Genomic DNA, 24230 nt, shown 5'->3' on the forward strand with positions numbered 1-24230 from the left:
TCTTCTGGCCTGCTTCTGTGGGAACCTGCAGCAATGTTCATATGATCCATTTGCAACATCTGGCTGTAGCTGGCTGGACCTTAGCTGGGAACCTGCCTATGCTGACCACATTCTTTCTCCCTGGAATCTTTTGTTGGGAGAGAGAACATGCTGATTGTTTTCTGCAGGAAGCTGGGGGCTCTCTCATGTTCTCTGCCCAGTGAAGCATCTCCTTGCTGGACAACTAGGGCAGCTCCTTGACATTGGCTTCTACTCCACCCTGTGCTCCTTCATAAGGAGCCTGGGGACCCCTTGAGGTTCTCTTTCATGCCTTCAGGCTAAGAGAAACAAGGTGAGGAAAAGGCTCCCCATCCTCTCCTCTTGGGGCATGCTACAGTGTGGTCACTGCTCACCTAGCCGAGGCTGCTTCATCATGGCCTCCCTGTTTCAAAATTAGAAGATTTAAGGAACATTGCTGATCTCTAAGTTCATGAGCACCCCCAAATTTCAGGGAACATATGTCAACTCCCCCAAGAATCGGAAATGTCCAAATGTCTTCTCAAATGTCACCTTGACAGTGAGTCTTACCTGGACTTCTTTATCTTTACTGTCAGTTCTGGAGGCTGGGAAACCCAAAGTGTGGGCAGATTAGGTGAGAGATCTGGTAAGAGGCCCTTCCTAGTCCACAGACATCTGTCCTCTCACCATGTCCTCAGAAGGAGTGAATGAGATTTCTGGGGTCTCTTTTATTTTATTTATTTTTTTTTTTGTACTTTTTTTTTTTTTTTTTTTTTTTTTTTTTTTGGCGCATGGGCTTAATTGCTCCATGGCATGTGGGATCTTCCTGGAGCAGGGATCAAACCCGTGTCCTCTGCATTGGCAGGCAGATTCTTAACCACTGCGCCACCTAGGAAGCCCCTGGGGTCTCTTTTATAAGGACACTAATTCCATTCGTGAGGACTCCACCCTCATGACCTAATCACCCCCAAAGGCTCCACATCCTCATACCATCACATTGCAGTTAGCAATTCAAAATATGAATTGGGGGGGGAAGGGATGAAAACATTCAGTCCATAACATATATAAAGAGATTTATTATAATGTCAACTTAAAAAAAATGTGCAACCTGAGAGTTGCAAGTTGAGTTTATTTGGGGCAAAATTAAGACTGCAACCCGGGAGACAGCATCCCAGATAGCTCTGAGAAACTGTTCCAAAGAGGCAGGGGAGAAGATTAGCATATATGTATTCTTGGTATAGGAGGAGTACATTCAATCAAACACATTTTTTTGTAAGGGATTTCTGCTAGTCACGAGGAGTAGACATCACCATGTAGGGATGTAGTGCTTTTCTAGATATGAGGAGATGCAAGGGCTGGGCTCATAAAATCAGCTCCTGAAAACATCTTTCTGAAGACCTGTTCCACCCATCCTCCAAAGCACAGAGGGCCTCATTCCTGGTCTCTACCCTGAATTCCCTTCAGAGGATGTGGAAGGTCAGTAGCTACAGCAGTACAAAATGATTTAATTCTTGTACAGGCAGATGGCAAGTTCCAATTTATAGCTGACAATAAGAAATTGACTCACATTAAAAACGTGCATCTCAGAATGGGACTTGAATCCACGTGCCAGGAATCGAATCCAGCTGAAACCCAGGTTAGGACTTGAATCCCATGGCCTTTTAACTGAGATCACACATTTGGTCTCAGAACTTTTTGAAGCTCAAGTTCTTGATATCTCATCACAGAAAGAATTCAGTGAGAGACAAAGTGATAGGTAAGAAGTGGATTTTTTTAGAGAGAAACACTCCACAGAGAAGGTGTGGGCCATCTTAGAAGGTTAGAGCTGCACCAGGGTATGAGGTTGTCAGTTTTTATAGGGGTGGGAGGAGTATTCCAGCTATTTGGGAGAAGGGTTGAGGATTTCCAGAAATTGGGCTACTGCCTACATTTTTGACCTTTATGATCAGTTTTGGAACTGTCCTGGTGCCCGTGGGTGTGTCATTTAGCTGTTGTGTTAGTGAGGTATCCTGAGGCTCAAGGTCTAGTGGAAGTTGATGAGTCATCTTGGACCTATTTGGTTCTAATCAGCTTATGTCATGTCCTCCTCAGGCTATGTCCTTTTAAAGGTTGTGCCCTGCCCCCTTCCCTCCTGTTTCACCAGGAGGCTGAGAAGTCTCAAGATCTGCAGTAAGCAAGTTAGAGATGGAGGAGAGCCAGTGGTTCCAGTCTGAGGCCCAGGGCCTGGAGAACAAGGAGAGCTGAGGTGTAAGTTCCAGTCAAAATCTGAGTTCAGAAGCAGACAAAGACCAGTGTCCCAGCTCAAAGACAGTCACACAGAGAGAGACCAAATTCTACCTGCTCAGGCTCTTGGTTATATTCAGACCTTCAGTGGATTAGATAAGACCCATCCAGGCTAGGATGGGCAGTCTGCTTCACTCAGTCTATGATTCAGAGGTTAATTTCATCCAGAAGCAGCCTCACAGACATACCCACAATAATGTTTAACTAAATATCTTGGCACCCCATGACCCACCCAAGTTGATATAAAATTGTTATTGTCTGCTAGCTGCAAGACAGGCCAATGAATCAGAGACGAGGTGTTGAGGCAAGGAATATGACTTTATTTGGAAAGCCAACAGACCGAGAAGATGGCAGACTAGTGTCTCCAAAAGCCCATCTTATTGGGATCTAGATGTCAGTTTCTTTTATAGAATCAGTGAGGGAGTGGCTGTGAGGAAGTAGAGTGAAAAAGATAGAATAGAAAGGGAGAGGCACGGGGAAGTAAAGTAAAAGGTCCATCAGTCTTGCAAAATGTCTCTGGGAGGGGATATGTTAATTTCTTCTTTTCTGCAGCTATTCACATGTGGGCAGGGTTCTCAGGCAGGCCACTATGTATGATTATAATAACAAAATCAATGAAAAGCAAAGGTTAAAGTCAAAGAAACAGGTTGAACGTGGAGTCTGATTTAGCTCTTGCCTGTTACAGAATTAATCATTACAGTGCCAAGGGATATTTGCTTAGCTAATGAGTGAGCTCCCATCAGCAGTCTCCTCTGCAAATTCCTAATCAAGGCGGGCAGGATTAAGATGCTGGTCTCTTCTTGCTGAAAATCCATCATTTTGTTTAAGCGATTCCTTTGTAGCCTCCCCAGTCATTTAATTTGGGGACAGGGGAAAAGAACCACTTCTCTACTCCACTCCCCACTAAGCCAGTTCCTTCCAACACCACTCACCAGAGGGAAGCAACCAGCCCAGAGGCTGACAGCTCTTAGAATGCAAGGCACTTGTGTTTGCTGTTTTCAGCTGTGCTCCCTAATGCCAACAGGGTTGCAGCACAAGAAATTCCTCTTATAGGATGTTGTTGCACAAGAGTTTATTGTCTGGCAGATTGTGAAAAATGGCCACAAATTCCTCCTCTCTGTGCATTGCCTGCCCCTTCCCAATATGCCTTCGTATTTCCTCCTAATAAAGAGTGAAAACAATTTCTCTACCCCTTTGAATCTGCACAGACCTTATGACTTGCTGTGATCAATAAAATGTGGCCGGAGTGACATTGTAAGGAGTTCTGAGCAAAGCCTCAAGAACCCTCGCAGCTGCTGCCCTCACTTTCTTGCCAGGTGAAGTAGGCCAGCCTTCTCTCCTTGAGCATGAGAGACCATGGAGAGAGTGGTCCAGTCAACAGCTGGCACCAACCACCAGACAAGCAAATGGGGCACTCGGGTCACCCAGCCCATCACACCTGAGTGTAGCAATGTGAGAGACTGTATTGGGCTTCTATTGCTGTAGAACAAGTTAACACAATCTTGTGATTGAAACAACACTCATTTATCATCTCACATGTCTGTAAGTCCAACACAGGTCTCACCAGGCTAAAATCAAGCTGTCAGCAGGGCTGCATTCCCTTTTGGAGTTTTTAGGGGAGAGTTTTTCTTTACTCATTCAGATTATTGGCAGAATTCAGTCCCTTGCAGCTGTGGGATTGAAGTCCCCTGTTTGCTAAATGTTAGTGAGGACTGTTCCTATATTCCTTGGCTCATGGACCACTTCCTCAATATTCAAAGCCAGCAATGATGGGCCAAGTCCCTTTCTTTCTTTCATTTTTTTTTTAAATAAATTTATTTTTTATTTATATATTGACTGCATTGGGTCTTCGTTGCTGCGCGTGGGCTTTCTCTAGTTGTGGCGAGCAGGGGATACTCTTCATTGTGGTGCACAGGTTCCTCATTGTGGTGGTTCCTCTTTGTTGTGGAGCACAGGCTCTAGGTGCTTGGGCTTCAGTAGTTGTAGCACATGGGCTCAATAGTTGTGGCTCTCGGGTTCTAGAGCACAGGCTCAGTAGTTGTGGTGCACGGGCTTAGTTGCTCTGCAGCATGTGGGATCCTCCTGGACCAGGGTTCCAACCATGTCCCCTGCATTGGCAGGCAGATTCCTAACCACTGCACCACCAGGGAAGTCCCCCAAGTCTCTTTCATACTTCAAATCTCTCCTCTCTTTTCTTCCATAGCATCTCTCTTTCTAACTCTTCTGCCTTCTTCTTGTACTTTTAAGGGCCCATGTGACTACATTGGACCCACCCAGACAACCCAAGATAATCTTCTTATCCAAAGGTCCATATGCTTAATTCCATTTACAAGTCCCTTTGACCATGTAACATACATAGGCCTAACACCGGGGATTATGGCATAGACATCTTTGGAGGAGGGGCATTATCCTACTTACCACAGTGACCCCAGATGAGAGCATCAGAAGAACCACCCACCTAAGCCCAACTCAAAGGCTGACCCGCAGAATCATCAGCAAGTGAAAGGGGTAGTTTGCTAGTGGGGCAATAATGAACTGATACATCCTGTGTACGAGACTATCAGATCACAAGCAGCTGAAACAAGACGCCTTTGAAAATGTGCTCAAAATTCCAAAGGGGTCCCTCAAGCCTTGACAACGCTCAGAGACAAAGTTCTCTGGGCTCAGAGCCTTGGCTCGATATTCTTGCTGCGAAGCTGCCTCCCAGAATGGGAAATGAGTGAGAAGCCTTGGGAATCCAAAGTATATTATCAGTAAAATGTAGAGATTGGACCCGAGTGATCATTAAGTGTCCACCTGTGCTCCATGCTTTCCTGGTTGTCTCACTCCTGGCTGCCTGTTGAAAGTCAGCTGTGGTGCCAGGTGGGTCCTTTTAGGGTTTCCACTTGTCCTGTAAAGGGTTGGACACATTTTACTACATTACACAGCATCCGTTGAGAAAATGTCCTTATTGTGAAAAGGCAAAATCCACAAGACCAGGGTGAGGAAGACAGATGCACAATCTTTAGTTTCTCATTAAATCGAAGAGCACTCTGCTAGAGCCAGCACAGCAGCTGGACACAGCCTGGGCCCATTCCAGCCACAGGATAGCACCCAAGCTCTGGTGCTATTTGGACCAGGATATTTGGCCATGAGGAGAGTGCAATAGCCCTCATACTACAAGGTCCCCAACTGCCGTAGCTGCAAAGCATTTGGCATTCCCAGACAACTTCATTCAACAGCTGACATCTCAAGTCCAGAAAGTGGGGGGGTGGGGGGAGTTTTTCCACTAGAACAGAACTCACAGCACGTCCACCAAACCCCGGTCTTGGCATCCCTTCCTGGAGGTGTGAAAGGGGTGGGACTGCCTACTTCTCTGTTTGCTAGCTTTTCCTTTCCCTAATCAAGCTGCTTCCTTAACTAATTGGTTTCTGCTACCAATTCTGATTCATGGTCAGGGAGGTAGGGGAGGGGGCGCGGGGTTGGTGGTGCCATGAACAAGCAATGCTCTAGACGCCAGCTGGGTATCTCACAATTCAACTCAATTCTGACAGGTTAAGAGGTTAAGAGTGCAGTCCTACAAGACTACCCTACCTCCCCAACTTCAGACACCAATTGCAAGCCCAGGTTATCACCTGTATTTCTGGCTGACTGGATATAAATCAGAGGTCCCCAGGGCCCCCTCTTCAGGTTTGATTTGCTAGAGTGGCTCACAGAACTCCAGAGAAACGTTTTACTTACTAGATCACTGGTTTATTATAAAAGGACACAACTCAGGATCAGCCAGACAGAAGAGATGCCCAGGGCAAAGTATGGGAAAAGGGCCCAAAGTTCCATGCCCTCTCTGACAGCCACATGCCCCAATTGCCACGTGTTCACCATCCTGGAAGCTCTCCAGACACTGTTCTTTTGGGTTTTTATGTAGGCTTCATTATACATATGATTGGCGGTTGATTCAACCTCCAGCCCCTCCCTGTCTCTGGAGGTCAGGAAGGGGGGACTCAAAGTTCCAACCTGACAATCACATGGTTGGTTTTACTGGTGACCAGGCCCCATCCTTAGGTGCAGTCTAAGTGTTACCTCATCAACATAACAAAAGACAATTTGGTCACGCTTATCATTTCAGAAAATCCAAGAGTTTTAGGAGCTCTGTGCCAGAAATGATGATGAATACTAAATACATATACATATATACACACACACATATACACACATATAAAATACATACATTTAAAAAAATTTTATTGGTGTATAGTTGATTTACAATGTTGTGTTAGTTTTGGGTGTACAGCAAAGTGATTCAGTTATACATATACATATATTCATTCTTTTAAAAAATATTTATTTATTTATCTATATTTTGACTGTGCCAAGTCTTAGTTGCAGCATGTGAGATCTTTGTTGTAGCATGCAGAATTTTTTAGTTGTGGCATATGGGATCTTTAGTTGCAGCATCTGGACTCTTAGTTGGGTATGCAGACTTCTTAGTTGTGGCTTGCAGACTCTTAGTTGAGGCATTAGTGTGGGACCTAGTTCCCTGACCAGGGATGGAACCCAGGCCCCCTGCATTGAGAGTGAGAAGTCTTAGCCACTGGACCACCAAGGAAGTCCCCTCATTCTTTTTTAAATTCTTTTCAAATATAGGTTATCACACAACATTGAGTAGAGTTCTCTGTGCTATATAGCAGATCCTTATTGGTTATCTATCTTTTATATAGTAGTGTGTATATGCTAAGCTCCTGACTAATCCCTTCCCACAATGTTTCCCCTTTAGTAGTCATAAATTTGTTTTCAATATCTTTAAGTCTGTTTCTGTTTTGTAAATAAGTTTATTTGCATCATTTTTTAAAATTAGATTCCACGTATGAGTGATATCCTATGGTATTTGTTTTTTTCTGTCTGGCTTACTTCACTTAGTATGATCATATCTAAGTCCATCCATGTTGCTGCAAATGGCATTATTTCATTCTATTTTATAGATGAGTAACATTCCATTGTATATATGTACCACTTTTTTTTCTTTTAAAAAGATTTTTATTGAAATATAATTGACGTACAATAAACTGCATACATTTAAAGTGTACAATTTGATTTTTTTTCTTATTAGTCATCTGTTTTATACATGTTAGTGTATATATGATAATCCCAATCTCCCAATTTATCCCACCCCAACCCTCCCACATTCCCCCCCTGGTGTCCATATGTTTGTTCTCTTCATCTGTGTCTCTATTTCTGCCTTGCAAACCAGTTGATCTGTATATGTACTACATCTTCTTTATTCATTCCTTTGTCAATGGACATTTAGGTTGCTTCCACGTCTTGGCTATTGTAAATAGTGCCGCAACGAACATTGGGGTGCATGTATCTTTTCAAAGTATGGTTTTCTTGAGATATATGACCAGGAGTGGGATTGCTGGATCATATGGTAGTTCTATTTTTAGTTTTTTAAGGAAACTCCATACTGTTCTCCATAGTGGTTGTTCCATAAATATATATTTATTATAAATCACAGTATCACATTAACCCATTCTGAGTGACATTGTAGTATTGGTTCCTACCCCTTGTATGAAAGGTGTTAACCCCAAAGGGTTTCACCCTGGCATGATCATAGATTTAAACAAATATACAGATTTCCTGGTATCACTCAAGATCAATTAGAATCTCTAGGGATGGGCCCCGCACTGGAATTCTTCATATGCCTTGGACATTGTTGCCATCTGATGAAACCTACAGACTCCTTCACAGAATAACATTTTTAAAAGGCATAAAACAAGAGAAAAAAAACCCCACATTTACAACAGAATTCACTTATAGTGGAGGGGAATGAAAACATTCAGAAAACAAGTTTGTGATAAAATAACATATTTGTTGCTTCTATATTAATACATTCAACAACAAGACCTAAGCAGTAGGTCTAATATCTACAGTAATTCCAAAGTAGTGATAAGAATAAACAACATTTTTCTCCTGATTTTGCTCTCCACTAGTTTTCACCTTAATGATCTCTAATGGTTTTCCCAACATTTCCAAATAAAGAATCCCTTTAACTGGTTTCCCATGTTTGAAAAGAGTCTGTCTTCTCTAGAAATGGCAATAATTCATTTCCCATCTCCCACCTTGCCATTCCAATGAAATAACATTACAGTTTTTGAGTGAAAATTTAAGAACCATTGTTATGGCCTCTCAAAAGTCATTGAGTTTCAAAGATCCCAAGCTGAAACAATTGTATGAATGAATACTAGCTAAAATGTTAGCTGATACCATCTTAAACTAATTGATATCCCTCTCAGAGGCATTAATACTGTTATATGGAGTTATTTCTATGTATATTTAGAATAGAGATGTATTGAAGTTTTTACAAAATACACACTCACTAGAATGGCTAAGAATACAAAGGCTGACAATTTCAATTGCTGGCAAGGGTGTGAACTGACTGAAACTTTCATACGGTGCTAGTAGGATTGCAAAATGGTACAGCCACTTTAGAGAATAGTTTGGCAACTTTTCTATAGTTAAAAAAAAACTTACTATACTGAAACATGCTATACTATGATCCATAATCTCTAATTTCACTCCTAAACATCTAGTCAAGGGAAATAAAGATGTGTTCACACAAAAACATGTATGGAAATGTTATAAACATTATTCATAAGAGCTAAAAATTGGAAACAATCCAAATGTTGACCAACTGGTGAATGGATAGTATGGTATATGCTGGACAGAAAATCAATCAGTAGTTGACTGAGGCTTGGGGTCAGGGAAGGGAAGATGTCAGAGCATTTTGGGATGGTAGAGATGTTCTATATCTTGATTGTGATGATAGTTAAACTCTTTGTTGAAGGGTAGAGGCATATTGCACAAGGATGAGAGGTGGTCTCAGGATGGAGGATGTTAGTTCTCCTTGAAACCTGGTAGGAACAGTCTACAGATCTGCAGAGACAGGGGCACTGAATGGGCTGCTGCAAGTATGCAAAGAGTCTGGGATCCTGGCTGCTACTCAGGGACTTTGGCAAAGAGCCCTCATCCAAATGAGGGGAGGAGATGATGGAGGGGGAAAGTGCAACTCCACTTCTTCCAGATCAAATGGCAAGATACCTGGATTGAGTAAACCCTGGATAATGGTATGATCCTAATGGAGTGGGAGCAAACTTTTCACCAAAAGTCTGGGATTGGATTTATCCACTACTAAAGCCAGTGGAGGTTGAGCCAGATTGTTTCATTTGAGAATATCAAGTAAGCTGACACTTCTTGAGTTTGATTTTCATGGAACAAATTCATACAGATTCATATATATGAGTATAAAATCATATTATTAGAGGGATATTAGAGAAGATGTAATAACCAGAGAAAAGGACAACTAAAGGTTGTTTTGGCACTGACAGAAGTGGTGAACAACCCTTTGGCAGCAACAGGGTTCCTAGTTTCCCTGGGATCTTGCCAGAGAGGCTGGTACTTCCCACCCTGCTTTCTTGAAAGACTCATTTACTTGGGCTTAGAGACCTTGCAAAGAAACATACTTCAATAGTCTGTTGTGTAGGAAACTGAAAGTGAACTTAAGCATCATGGCCAAATTTGCAAAATTTGTTCAAAACAATTTGCATTTGCCAAGCAATTTGTTTTCAACAGTTGCCTTGTGTATGAAAGGCAGCCAGTAGAAGATAACATTGTACTATCAACATAAATAAAGGCTATCTTCTTATAAACACATGCCCAAAATACCACATGCAGCTCATGCAACCTTGGGAGTTAGCAATTACATGTTGGTGTAATGACTGAGAGTTTTCAAATAGGAAAAACCCAACAGAACTAAGACATGTCTTTTCAGAGTAAACTGCAGAGATGGGTGATTATGTTAACATCAGATTATTATACATATTTATTGCTGCAGTGGAATCATCTCCTTACACATTATCTTGGCTTCATAATGGCTGAGAAAAGCACTTGTGTATATAAATGCAAAACTGTGATTATGATGGGAGTATAATATTGATGGTCTTTAATGACTGATCAAGATCGGTCAGTTAAGAGATTTTGAAATATCTAAGGTTTGTCCCAGCCCAGAATTACTGGATAGAGTGGGGCCTGGAAGGATGTCTTAGTCAGCTTGGGCTGCCATAACAAAACACCATGGACTGTGTGGCTTAAACCACAGAAATTTATTTTGTCATAGTGTAGAGGCTAGAAGCCTGAGCTCGGGGTACCAGGATGGTCCAGCGTTAGTGAGGGGTCTCTTTTGGCTTACATGTGGCTGCCTTCTTGCTGTGTCCTCACATGGCCTTTCCTTGCTTGCATGTGAAGAAAGAATGACCTCTCTCTCTCCTACTTCCTATAAGGACACCAGTTCTATTAGGCAAGGACTCCATCCTTACGACCTCATTTAATCTTAGTTACCTCCCAAAAGCACCATCTCCAAACACAGTCACATTAGGAGTTAGGGCTTCAGCGTAGGAATTTGCAGGGGATACAGTTCAGTCCAAAGCAAAAAGTAAGCAGCCCCTCCCTCATCTTAGCATGGAATTTTCAACTTAGCCGCCACAGAACCTGTAAAGCATGAAGAAATAGCAATGAGTAAGGAAGATGGAGTCTGTGGCTCAGAAAGAGGAAGGCTGGAGTACTCAAAAAAGACTTTCTAAACCTGGGACTCCCTTGGGACCTTCAAGCCTGTGTGCAGATTCTCTAAACCCTGAATTCAGTCAGGAATTCCCTCGCTTGAGGGCTTCCATTGCTCTAAAGAAAATGTCCAGACTCTTTTATCATTGCCTTCCAACCTCACGATTCTGCTTCCTAGCTTCTTCTCTTGCCACACTCTGGTGCAATCCCACTGAGCTGCTTTCAGTCCCAAGGAACTCTCCTTCACCCTCAGGACTGTGACCGTATGGTTCCCTCTACCTGGAAGACTTACCCACCCAACATCTCACATCTCATCCTGTGGCTTCGGTTTGCACCTGCCAGCTCCCCTTATCCTTGATGTCTCAGTTTACAGGACGCTTCCTCAGAAAACCTCAGAGAGAACAGCATCATGAACCCTCAAACAGCTGTTATCATCTGCATTTGATAATAGAATATCATCAACTATTCCACTAGTGTTCAAATTCCCCTAATGGTCTCATAAATAATTTTAATAGTTTGTTCGTATGAATCAAGACCCAAAGTTCACATATTGCAAAATAATACTTAAATTATTCCACTGAATTATTACATATATAATATTTATCCATTGTCCGTCCCTTACCACATTGGTTGAACCACACAGTATTACCTGCCCCTGAACACCACCCCCTGCCCCCAGGCCACCCACCTGTTGCAGACTTCCAGTTCACATTCATATCTACAGAGCTAAGCTCTAACCACAAACTACTACTGACATTGTCCCCTCAAATTAACTCACCCAAATTGAGCGAAAGCCCAGCTATATCTCTAATATGTCATTTTTAGCACAATCTGACCTCATTGCAGGGTTCTTCACGAACTAGAAAACTGACAGTATGCTTTAAAGGAAATGATGTATGATGCTCCAGGCGGCAGCCCCAGGCTCTACAGCAGAGCCTTTGAGGACGTTTACATATCAGGAAGTTTATAATAAGCCAGATGAAATGTTTGTGCAATGCACCCTGTGAGACATACTGTACCAAAAGCCGAATCTAAGTTTAGGTGTATTCCAAGATCTTTCCACTCCCGAAATCCTCTAAAAATAACTTCTCCATTGCTTAGGAAATCTGTCTTGCTCCTGAACACAAATATGCCTTGATTTGATTCCAAAAGAAAAAGGCATTACTGACCGAAAGAAAAACAGGGCTCTTATCGAGGGACATGGATGAGTAAAGAACTGTCTGAACTATTTACTACTTATTTTCCTTGTGTTTTAGGATGTATGGACTGCTCCCTCCCCCCATTCCTGTGTTCTACATTGAAAACACAGTGGGGAGGGGGCTTTGCCAATGAAATCTGGTGAGTGTAGGAGGAGGGAGATACAGGCAGGCCTTGGTACACAGAACATGCTGGAGAGAGGAATGCTGAAAAACAGAGAATAGGGGAGGATTTATATTTCCATGTTGGCAGTTGATCACATTCAGTCTTATTCAGTGAAGCTGCTTCAGTGGCTGTTGCCATGGGAACCAGATATGATTAAGTAGTTTATTGGATGCAGCTTCTAAGGACTGATGTTCTAAAGCTGGGTCAGGGTTTCACCCTCGCTTTAGGTGTTCCAAAGCTGCCAAGGTATTTTCTTCCAACAGGTGTGTTTTTAATTTCACTATCAATGTACACCCAAAACATCTGAGAGAAAATGGCTAAATTTATGAACCTAATATTTGTAGGATTTTGGTTTTTTTTGTCAGGAATAAAGCAATTTAGCATATTTGCCAGAAGGAGGCTGTAATTGTAAATTTTACACATGTGCACCCTGAATTTTGCATCACAATGTGAAAGGGATCATCTCACTTTGTAAGATCACTAAGGCCATCACTGATTTTCAGTATTTCTCTTTCCTGACTGTGCTGCCATTCAGAAAAACATTCATCACTGCAGTGACATTGTAGTTACCTTTCCAAGACCTTCACTTCCCTCATTTGTTCAAACTAGACAGTTCTCTGGTGAGAGTCTGGTCAGACATCTTGTCTCCCTAACCACCTAATGAGGTGTAGCAACACTGCTTTCCTGCTCATATTCAGCCCCCTTAGTCACTCACATGACACACATGGGTAAGCAGCTGACACTTAGATACTATGTATCCGGGATTCTTTCCAGAAACTTGAAATCAGCACACACTGAACCATAAGCAAATAGCTGGGAACTGGGGCAATGCTGCCTAAAGTCTGCATGCGGACCTGGACTTTGCTGCTTAAAAGCTGGGTCACTTTGCCACAACTTTACCACAACTGCTTCAGGATCACTGGGAGGCACTGCCCAGATTCCTCTTCAGGCCAAAAGGACTCGCAGCTGCTGGAAGTGTTGTCCACTAACAGCTAGGGCCCTCTCCAGAAATTGCCTTCTCTCTTTTTTTTTTTCTTTAAGAACTTTTATTGAGATACAATTGACATACAATAAACTTCATATATTTAAAGTGTACAATTTGCTTTTTTTTTTTTTTACTAGTAATGTATATATGGCGATCCCAATCTCCCAATTCATTTCCCCCCAACCACCCCATTCCCCACTTGCTGTCCACATGGTTGTTCTCTACATCTGTGTTTCTGTTTCTGCCTTGCAAACTGGTTGATCTGTACCATTTTTCTATATTCTGCATATATGTGTTTATATACGATATTTGTTTTTCTCTTTCTGACTCACTTCTCCTAAAAAGAGCCAGCTCCCTTAGGGCCATGCATCCTTTCTGGGCATCTCACACACAATACCTGGGGGGAGAAGGGAGAAGGGGTGGTATGAAAGGCTGGGCCCCTCACTCCCACCCCCCTTGCTCCAACTCCAGACCCCTCTGAAGGGTCACCCAGCTCTAGCTCTCCCTGCAGACTTGGCCAGCGCACTTGTCTAGGCGTCTCTGCAGCTCAGCTTCTCCCTCTGCTCAACCGGCTTCTCTCACTCCCTTTCCAAGGGTGCTGCTCACTAAAAATGTGCATGTGAAAGATCATCTCAGAATCTGCTTCCCAGGAGAAAAATCTGCAACAACTCTGAACTTCCTTTGATGAATTCCCTCCCCTGTTTCTACAGAGCAGTTTTGGGGTGATTTATTCCATACTCAGCCTCAGGTTTAAAGCATCCAGAAAAGCCTATTGGCTCCTCCATCCCCAGGCCACATGATTTCTGAATTAGGACAATGAAGCAATGAGAAGAGGTCTGATGAAGACATCTAAAAATGAAGCTCTCCTAATTTTCCAAAAGATCTACTGGAAGAGGTGTTCTATGTCATTGGATGTGAACAAGGAAGCATGCAGACTTCAAGTTATTCTTAAAATGCTGAGAAGCTTGCTGAGATTATAGCCAATCTGGGAAAATAGAGGTGAGAATCATTCGTTGAGCCACTGGCTCAAACAACATCTGTACCAGTTGCATCTGAAGGCAGCCTGCCTCTAGATCTCTCACCCTGTGAACCAATAAATTCACACTATTGCCTAAGTTAACTTCAAGTTCCCCAACTGTAAAATGGCACTAATGATACTAGAACCTTTCTTATAAGGACGTTTTGGAGAATACACTGTCAGTGTATCCAGTGCATCGGAAGTGCACCACGGATGTTAGCGATTCACGTGGCTTTCAAAATCCTTGGCTGATTTACATGAGGGGATGCAATGCATTTCCCTTAAGCATGGATTTCTCAGGATTACGAGGGTCTTTATTGGACAATGTCTGGAACTGTCCTTCAACCTATCGTTCGAAGCTTGGTCCGGAGCTGAGATTTTCAATTTGCAAGCAGCGGCATTTAAAATAACTGAAATCGTGTGTGGAAACCATACATAGGTATACACACAATAATTTTTAAAAAGTATAGGGTACTTGCTATGCGCCAGGTACCATGCTTAGCACTTTACTTTTAGGTTATAAGTGCATGCTTGTGCAATAATGCATTCACTGAAACTTCCCAACAACACTGTGATGTATACACTACTAGCTTCTCTTGTACTTCTTGCAAAACCTCTCCAGTGCATTCACAATAGTACAAAGGATGGTGGAATTTAATGACTGTAACGATTTTCTCTGAATAATGGATACTTTGAATGTAGCTTTGGGTCACAAGACTTTTCTAAAAAAAGCAAGAAATAGAATATATGTAGCACAAATAGTCTAAAGTGATAACTACAAACACACACACACACACACATTCATTCAAAGATTTAGCTGTGTAGCTAAGAGCAGTTGCTGAGAAATGCAACAGTTCTTTCATATACCAAATAGTCCTAAGAAAACAATTTGAAAGGGGAAAGGGCATGGGAAGGCAGATGAAGGCAAGGAATGCATACTACTTTACACAGAAACATAAATTTTATGTTCATCAGAGAGACAATTACAGGATGTGTTAGGAAAATGGTTTGCTTCCTCCTTTTGGGTGTAGACTGCAGGGACAATTAATGTCTGCCATTGGGAGGCTGTGTATTTGTGTTTGTGTGTGTATGAGCCTTCAGTTCCCTGCTGGGCAACTAGGAAATTAGGAGATTTTATCTGCAACTGCACTGGTAGGGGGATTGGAGTTCAGGGTTAGGATTTAGGGATCCATGGCCGTTCTGGACTCCTCCAAGGGACCTGGAATACCAAGACCTCCAAGAATTGAGCTGACACTCATGCCCCCAGGGTGTTGACCCAAGCCAAATAAACCAGCCTCAGGACCCCCTACCACTCAGGGAAGAACACTGACAATGACCCAAGGCTACGTCCTAGGGGCAGAGCCTGGGGTTTTGAACAAGCAGAAGAGCTATGCATGGTAACGAAAGAGAATCATTTACAAAGAGTGGAAGACGAGTTGATGGGGCAGATTTAGGAATTGGGGTGTGCTAACAAGAAATCCCAGTGAAGAATTAAACTTTTTGGAAAGTTTTCCCTTGAGCTGGAGGAAAATTCTTACATAGCCTCACTTTAAATGGCTTCCTTCTTATGTGGTCTAAAGTTTCCTCAACAATGTAATGAAATCTGATACACCTACAAACCTTGAGAGTTGTAGTGATATGGGGCACAAGATGGGGGGGAGAGACTGCAAAAGTATGTGATGATCAAAGGCAGAGAAAAAAGGGACAGGCCTCTTGGACCTCAACCTCTTGAGGGTCCTGAAACGAAAGTGGTTGCCCTTAAGGGTCCAAAACACTGACCTTGAGTTTTAAGCGGGATTGGTTAAGCTTCTTTTTTTAGCAGAGAGTAATCAAAAGTCCATTCCAAATATTGCTCTACAGAACTGAAAATATTTGTTCAGTGTTTCCTGTGGTGGAAATGCGAAATCATTTTAGCGGTTAATCATAGAAATTGTGGGAACTGTGTTTTTCTTTCCTTTCTTTAAAAAAAAAAATTTATTTATTTATTTAGGCCGGGTCTGAGTTGCAGCACACAGGATATTCATTGCAGCATGCGGGATCTTTTAGTTGCATCATGCAAACTCCTAGTTGCAGCATGTATGCGGGATCTAGTTCCCAGACCAAGGATAGAACCCGGGCCTCCTGCATTGGGGGCACGGAGTCTACCCACTGTACCACCAAGGAAGTCCCAACTGTGTATTTCTTTTTTTTTTTTAATAAATTTATTTATTTACTTATTTATTGCCTGCGTTGGGTCTTCGTTGCTGCACACGGGCTTTCTCTAGTTGCTGCAAGCAGGGGCCACTCTTCATTGCAGTGCACAGGCTCCTCATTGCAGTGGCTTCTCTTGTTGCAGAGCATGAACTCTAGGTGCATGGGCTTCAGTAGTTGCAGCACACGGGATCAATAGTTGTGGCACATGAGCTCTGTTGCTCTGCAGCATGTGGGATCTTCCTGGAGCAGGGCTCAAACCCGTGTCCCCTGCATTGGCAGGCAGATTCTTAACCACTGTGCCACCTAGGAAGTCCCAACTGTGTATTTCTTAAAGAGAGTAATTTACTACACACAAGCCTGACATCACTCTCTGGAAGGGTTCTTTATGTAAGTACTCCAGTTCCATGAATTCCAAGTACACTTTTGGGTAGATATTGCTGTGTGACTGGACATTTAGGTGGCAAGAAAGGGGAGTGACATGGGTAGGAAGCCAAGAGCTCCAACTTCAACCCACCACCAGCCAGCAGGGCCTCTTAGAGCCTCAGATTGCTCTTTAAAATGAGAGTTTTGCAAATTCCACAATTAGAAATTCATTATTTTGGCCTAAAGTGTTTCTTCCTGCTAAAATACACCCCTAAAAGTGTTGTCAGAGGGCTTCCTAGGTGGCGCAGTGGTTAAGAATCCGCCTGCCAATGCAGGGGACACAGGTTCGATCCCTGCTCCAGGAAGATCCCACATGACACGGAGCAACTAAGCCCGTGTGCCCAAACAAAAAAAAAAAAAAAAAAGAAAAAGTGTTGTCAGAAACCACAATTCGGTACTTATGATAAACTGAATTTATTCAAGAATAGCATTTGGAATGGGTTACTGAGGTGGAGAAAGAGCACAGAAAGGGGAGGACAGTCAAGACAACATACATTTTTCATTAGAGCTAATCAGCTAAGAGGAAAAAGAATAAAGAGTTTCGACAGTGTCACTTTGTCAAGGTAAGAGGGAATACATGTCAACACAGTTAAGAGCTGAGCTTTACTAAATAGTTGTCCCACTGAAAAACAATTTGTAGCAGTGCTGGATAAAACCCTGGAATCAAAGTTATCATCCTTGGGTTTCTTCCTAGGTTGTGGTGTGATTGCCAGGTATACTTCAGAGTAGGAAAATCAATTCCTTTCTTTCGGATTTCCCCTCCAAAATGTATGTCTGATAATCATTTTCTAATTAAGCCATTTATTGAGAATGTAAGAAAATTCTACTCTGTCTTATCAACTCCAAAGTAAAACATTGGTCAATGATTTTTTTTTTTTTTTTAATTGAGAGCATTGAGGAGGTAATCCCTTACGTCCCTTCCGGCTCTGAAATATTTTGGTTGCATGTTGTACCTTACTTCCTGAGAATGGAGGTGTTTGAAGGAGGTCACACCCCTAGGACCCAATTAAAGGAGAAGGCACCCAGCTCAGGACTACCCAATTTGGCTGGCTGATCGAGAGCAGAAATGCACCCTGTCTGAATTTGTGGAGCAATAAAAGGAGAGCTATGTCTTAACAGTTAAGCATCTCGTAATTTCTTCCAGACGTTCAGCTGACACTGTGAATTAGAGATGGAACTGATGTAATTTTCTACATGGAAGTTAAACTGGGCAACTTAATGCAGGACTCAATGTAAACAACCCCCTTAGAAACAGCCAAGAAAATGGTCTTAACAGATATAGCATATTTGGATGGTTTAGGACAATCTCTTAGCCCAATCATCTGATCCTTATAGTCAAAAAAAAAACAAAAACTCTTCTCTCACATTCATTTAAAATTTTTAATTGTCTTGAATAGAGACTATATTATACTGTCAAGAGAAAATAGGAAAGGTATTTTAGCTCTTAAATAAGCTTTATTCCTCATAGAAACAAGTGTGAACAACTGGGCACATTTCCTTCTCACAGTTTCCTCAGGAACAGATGAGCCTGGGATCTTTGACCCTTGTGGTATCTGGTGACTCACTCTTTATATGCAAAAATCTTTTTAGTTGCCTGAAGAAGATTTTCCTATACAGGCCTATTCCCTGCAAAGTAGATTTCTTCCCAGAGAATTTTATCTATCCACTCACTGTTTTATGATTTATTTTGAAGGACTTGAAACATTTTTGGTTCCTTGGGGGGATGATTTGAATGTACTTAACAGAATACAGGCCCCTTTGTGAGGCAGAATTTCAGGGTCTGTAACTCAACAAAGGTGATTTATGGTTTTTATGAATGTTGGAAAGTAGGAGCTTCAGTGGATTAAATTCCAGTGAAAACTTGCTGGCGATTTGTGATTTATTGACAAAATAAAAGAGAAGCTGTTTAAGGTATCAGAACAGAATTCAAATTCCTGAGTAAGTTTTAGCCAAGTAAATGACACCTTCAATTGCACAACTATTAGGAGATCTATTTTCAGCTCAGTGTATATGACACAAAGTTTTGCCATAGACATAAAACTGAGAAGTTTTATTTTAAAGGCTATAGTTTCTTAATGTTGATATTTTCTATGAATGTAAGATTTTTAAAGTGCCAAGGTCTAATCTTGAGTTCCATTCATGTGCTCATACAGAAGAATTTAAGTTGAGTTCAAACCTTCTTTTCCTATTCCATCGGGACAATGTCCATCTCATGGGATTTTTGTCTTAGAGGAGGCAAAAAGAGAACAATAATAAACTCCAATGAGAAACACAGGAAATGAAACATCGTGAGAAAATCCTTCCAACCCCTGCATGCGAGGTTGAGTGCAGCTATGTCACGGAGGGCCACGACCACAGCAAAGCAGGAACTGTTTAGCAAAACACTTTCCACTGAAGGGGTCCCAAGAATGTGCTTACTTTTGGTTTCAGATGCTGAGTCACCATACCCATTTTCAGACACGGGTGCTATTGTGGGGGACTGGTCACATCCAGCAGGAGCCCAGTCAGGAGAGAAGCAGTTCATTGTTTACGTAGCTTCTGATTTCCCTCAAGTTGAGCAAGTTGCATAAAAATCTTCCAACATTCTCCTTTGTGGAAAAATTGGGCTGGCATTATAACTACGGGAATAACTGTGATGATGGAAAGGAAAAAGCTGCTGAAAAAGAGAATAAAGGGAAAAAGAGGCGTACTTCAGGGAGGATAGTCAGGGGAAACCTCTCTGAGTGGACAATAATCAGCTAACACCTAAAGGAAGAGAAAGAGCTAGAGTAAGAAAAGTATGGGAAGAGCTTCTAAGAAGAAGAAACAGCATATGCAAAGGCCCTGAGGCTGGACAGGCTAGTATAATGAGCCAAAGAGAGAGTGGTCTGAAATAAGCTTGGGAAGGTGGGTGAGAGCCAGGTCCTGTAGCAGCTTGGAGGGCACTGCAAGTTTGTATTTAATTCTGGGTGTCGTAGAAATCCATTTAGGGATGTTAAATAGACCATGACATGAACAAATTTTTATTTCAAGATGCACATTTTGTCTATGTAGAGAATGGGTCGGAGAGGGCTAGGAGATTGGATGGTAATGAGGGACAGGTTGATAAAATCAGCAGCACTTCTGATGAACTGAATATAAAGAGTGAGGAGAAGGGTGAATCAGGATACACTGAAGTTTCTCACCAGGGTGTCTAAATGAGAGACAGCGCCGTTTACTTGACAGGTAAGGCTTAGTTTGGGGCAACAGGTTGGGAGGTGAGGAACCAAAAGCACCAAGAGACACATTGTGATGTCTCTGAAATTCCCTAGTGGAACTATCAAGAAGGCAGTTGGATATCGGAATCTTGAGTTCCAGGAAGAGATCATGGCTGGAGATATTAATGTTGACATTGTTGGCATCTAGATGGTATTGGATAAGATTATACAGAAAGAGCTCAGAAAGACAAGAGAAATGATCAGGAACTCCAATGTTTGGAGGTTGGATATTGGAAAAAGAACTTACGTAGACGGCAATGAGATGGCAAACAAAGAGAAAATGATGTCCTAGAAACCAGGAAGAGAGCACTTCCAGAAACAGTAGTGTGGAGGAGTAGGTTATGCTGCTTAGAGATCAGTAAGTACGAAAACAGGAAAATGTCCATCAGATTGGGCAACAAGGAGGTTGCTCTTAACCACAACGAGCAGGTTTGATGAAACTGTGGGGGCAAAAGCCAGGCCAGAGGGAATGGGGGAGGTGAAGAAGTAGAAACAGCATGTAGAGGGCATTTTTCCAAGAAATTTGGCTCTGATGAAAGTAGTTTAAAAACTCTTTGCTTCCCTACATGTTATGAAAGAACAAAGCTCTAAGGTTCTTGCCACATTACAATCTGTTTTTCCCTTCCTGTTTTGATTGCCAAGTTCTCTCTGCCTCAATTTTCAATTAGCACTAACTGGAAAATCACCTCCTTTCATCCCAGCATGAAACATGGACATTATTGTCCTGTGAAGTAACTACTAATTACATTGGCAAAAGTAAACTTCCTGAAAGACTGTGTCCTTCCTGAAAAAAGATGTCATTTAGGCAAACCTGATTTCTTGTTAGAAGCTTAAAAATCTTTCTGTCTCATAAAACCAATTAATTATTCAGAAGAAATATTCCCCTTATGTTTCAGCCAAGAAATTGAAAATGACCTTTTAAGGGTATGGGGCAGTTTGTCTCCTGTTTTTAGTGCAAGAATAACTTTGGAAGAGAAGAAATTGGTCATTCTTCTAGCTTCTGTTTTGCTTCTTACCTTCAGCAAGATGTGTCAGGGACTATAAGCTCTCAAGACTCTCTACCCCATTCCCAGCTCCAGGACCCAATTATTACTTGACTTTTCCTTAAAATGCTCCTGGTTCCAATATTACATATCTCCTTTGTCTCCTCTTTTCTCCTCTCAGATTATCGTCTCCTTTGCTTAACTGAGCTCAGTTTCTAAGATGACCCTCAATGATACCCAGCTTCCTGGTATTCATAAACTTGTGTAGTCTCCTCCCTCACTAATAAGGCTGACCTCTGTGACCAATAGAATATTATGGAAATGACAGAGGATGACTTCCAAGGCTAGGTCACAAAAAACATTGTGGCCTCCACCTTCCTCTCTCCTGGACTGCTTACTCTGGGAGAAGGCAGCCACCATGTTGTGAGAACAGTAAAGCAAAGGAGAGGTCCTCATGGCGAGGAGCTGAAGGCACTGTTCAAATGTGGAAATGGATCTTTCAGCCCCAGACCACATCTTGATTCAGCCCTTACGAGACATGGAGTCAGAAACACTTAGCTAAGCTGCTTCTAAATTACCACCCCACAAAAACTGTGATATAGAATTTTTTTTACAACAGTAAATTTTGAGTTTATAAAGGAATAGATAACCAATACATCACTGAAACTGAATTACTGGGAAGAGTTCCACAACCTTCCAGAACAGTTTACATATTCTAAAGTGGATAGTTTTAAACTCAAATCTATAATTGATAATAGACAACAGAAAAATTCCAATGAAAGGTGCAAAGCAAGGAATAAGGAGAGGAGATAATTTTTCCGTGCATATGCATGTTTTGGGAAGTAGGAGAGGGCAGAAGATACTAATGCATAGTTAAGTAGGTCCTGATAAATTGCTTTCAGATCAAAACTCTCCTAAACCTGTACTTCTTATCAGAGCTTCTTTCTTTTCTTCCCTTTAAAAAAATAGTTCGTTGAAGTAGATTATCTTGGTAGATTAAAAATACTCTCTTCTAGGGAAGCCAGCCACTATGTAAGGTGTCTGACTGTCCTTAAACCATCATGCAGGGAGGGAGCTCAAGCTAGCTATCTGGAGAAGTATCTGAAAAGAGAGAGATGCCTCAGCTGTCCCAGTCATCCCAGCTAAGGTGCCAGACATGCGAGCAGAGAAGTTTTCTTAGATTTCTGGTCCAGTCAGCCTTCAGCCAACTCCAGCCCCAGGTACCAACTGACTACAGTTGCCTGAGAAAGTCTGAGCAAGAACCTCCCAGCTGAGCCCAGTCAGCCAACAGAATCAGAGAGCTAGTAAAATGGTTGTTTTAAGCCACCAAATTTTGGAATGGTTTATTCTGCAGCAAAAATAATTAGAACAATGAAAGAGGAAATTGCTAAGAGAACACTGGGGATGCTTGTTCATGCTGGTGATCATTAGTTTGTAATGGAGCCATTTGTCTATCTGTGTTACTTTCTTTAGCTCAGCTTCTTAGGTTTGGGATCAGAAGGAATGGATAGTAGCACTTATGCAAGATGACGGTGATAATGGTGATGATGATGATTTAGTGGTTAAACAACAATTTATTATTATGTCCTAGAGTTTTGGGCCTGATGTGCTCAGCAGGGAGTTCATACTTGGAGTGTCTCAGATTGTGGCAGCCAGAGGGCTTCTTTTTCTACCCAATCTTTCCACAGGGCTAGCTTGGGCTTCCTCACAGCATAGTGGTTTCAAGGTACTCAGATTTCTTGCATAACAGCTGGCATCCCTCATAGCAAACATTCTAAGAGACACAGGCAGAAGCTGCAAGCCTTTGCAAGATTATTATTTTGCCAATGGCATGAAGAGACATCAAACAATGAAGGGGTGATAAATGGGCATGTAACAAGATAGGTTTGATTTTCAAAGAAGAAAAGGAATCCAGAAAATGGAACAGCGCTGCCTGAAGACGTTGTCTAGAGCCAGGGTTGCCCAAAGAATTGCTATTAAAAAAAAAAAAATTATACACTGCTATATTTTAGAGATAAACTGTGGTGAAAGTAAAAAAACAAAAAATTAAATAAATAAAATCTTACAAGATTTACAAGAAAAAAAAAAGCTAGTCATTGCCCACTAGTATTTTCTCTTATGAACCCTTGGTCACCTGTTTCATCCATACTTCTGTGTGTGTCTTTTACTTGGCTGCTTGAGTTGTTCCCAGCTATGACGTGACATCTGATAGGACCAGGGCCATCTCAGTCTTTTGGACATCATAGTAGCCTCATGCCCTGTGCTTTAAACAGGTCTTCAATAAAAGTTTGTAATGTTGCTAGGTATTTGGCCTTTTTTTTTTTTCAGTTTAAATAAAAGAGGGAATTTATTAGAAGAATACAGTTTCTTGCAGGGACTCCAACAGCTGAAAAGGGTTAAGAGCTAGAAGCAGGCCTTTCTGCAGGACAAATCACGTTGTAATCACAAACTTTTACTTCTGGGTTTTGCAAGAGCACAAACAGAATTACCTAGAGGTCAGTCCTCCCTGTATAGTGCATAAGGGACTAGAATGTGGCTTCATTTCTGTTGGCTTTTTGATACTTATATTCCCTTATGCTGGCCTCAAACTTGTCAAGCATATGCTGGCAGACATTCATGAGCTCAGTCAGGCCTCTCTCAAAGGGCTCAACAGCTGGAAGGTCACCTCAAGCGTGTATGCGCAAGTTAATTTTGCTCTCTGAAGGATGGGTTGTAGTGTAACCACAAAATTCCACTTCCGGGTTCTTCATGATCATGTAGTGGAAGAGAATTTCCTTGGGTATGGTCTCCTTGTGCAATACAAATGTCACACAGTGTCTATCTGTCCCAGCTGCCTGGACCATTTCCAGGGCTGTCTTCCTCTCGCCCTCAGCCATTGGGGTCTTCAATCCAGATATTTTTCTCTCCAGCTCCTGGTCTTCTTCCATGAGGGGGCGGCTTCCAGGATCCTAAGGTGGTGCTGGCAGACTGGAGGCTCTGCTCCATACCTCGAAGCATTGCAGGTGCAGTCGGAAGGAAGGAAGGACTGATGGAAGGAGCGGGTCTTTAGGAAGAAACATCAACATCCTCTTACTAATATTTTTCTTGGTTTTAAAGCAGAGTGCTAGAAGCTTTCAAAACAACTAAAGATGTGCTTTCCATCATTGTTGTTGGTCACTTTG

The 24230-nt window shown here is 42.0% G+C and overlaps 1 pseudogene; it reads right to left on the bottom strand.

Annotated features, from left to right (window-relative positions):
* Positions 1–23594: 23594 nt before the first annotated feature.
* Positions 23595–23996, bottom strand: LOC130832519 (DNA-directed RNA polymerases I and III subunit RPAC2-like; annotated as a pseudogene).
* Between the last annotated feature and the right edge of the window lie 234 nt (positions 23997–24230).

This window comes from Hippopotamus amphibius, chromosome 12 (assembly GCF_030028045.1).
Source record: "Hippopotamus amphibius kiboko isolate mHipAmp2 chromosome 12, mHipAmp2.hap2, whole genome shotgun sequence".
NCBI classification, from domain to species: Eukaryota; Metazoa; Chordata; class Mammalia; order Artiodactyla; family Hippopotamidae; genus Hippopotamus; species Hippopotamus amphibius.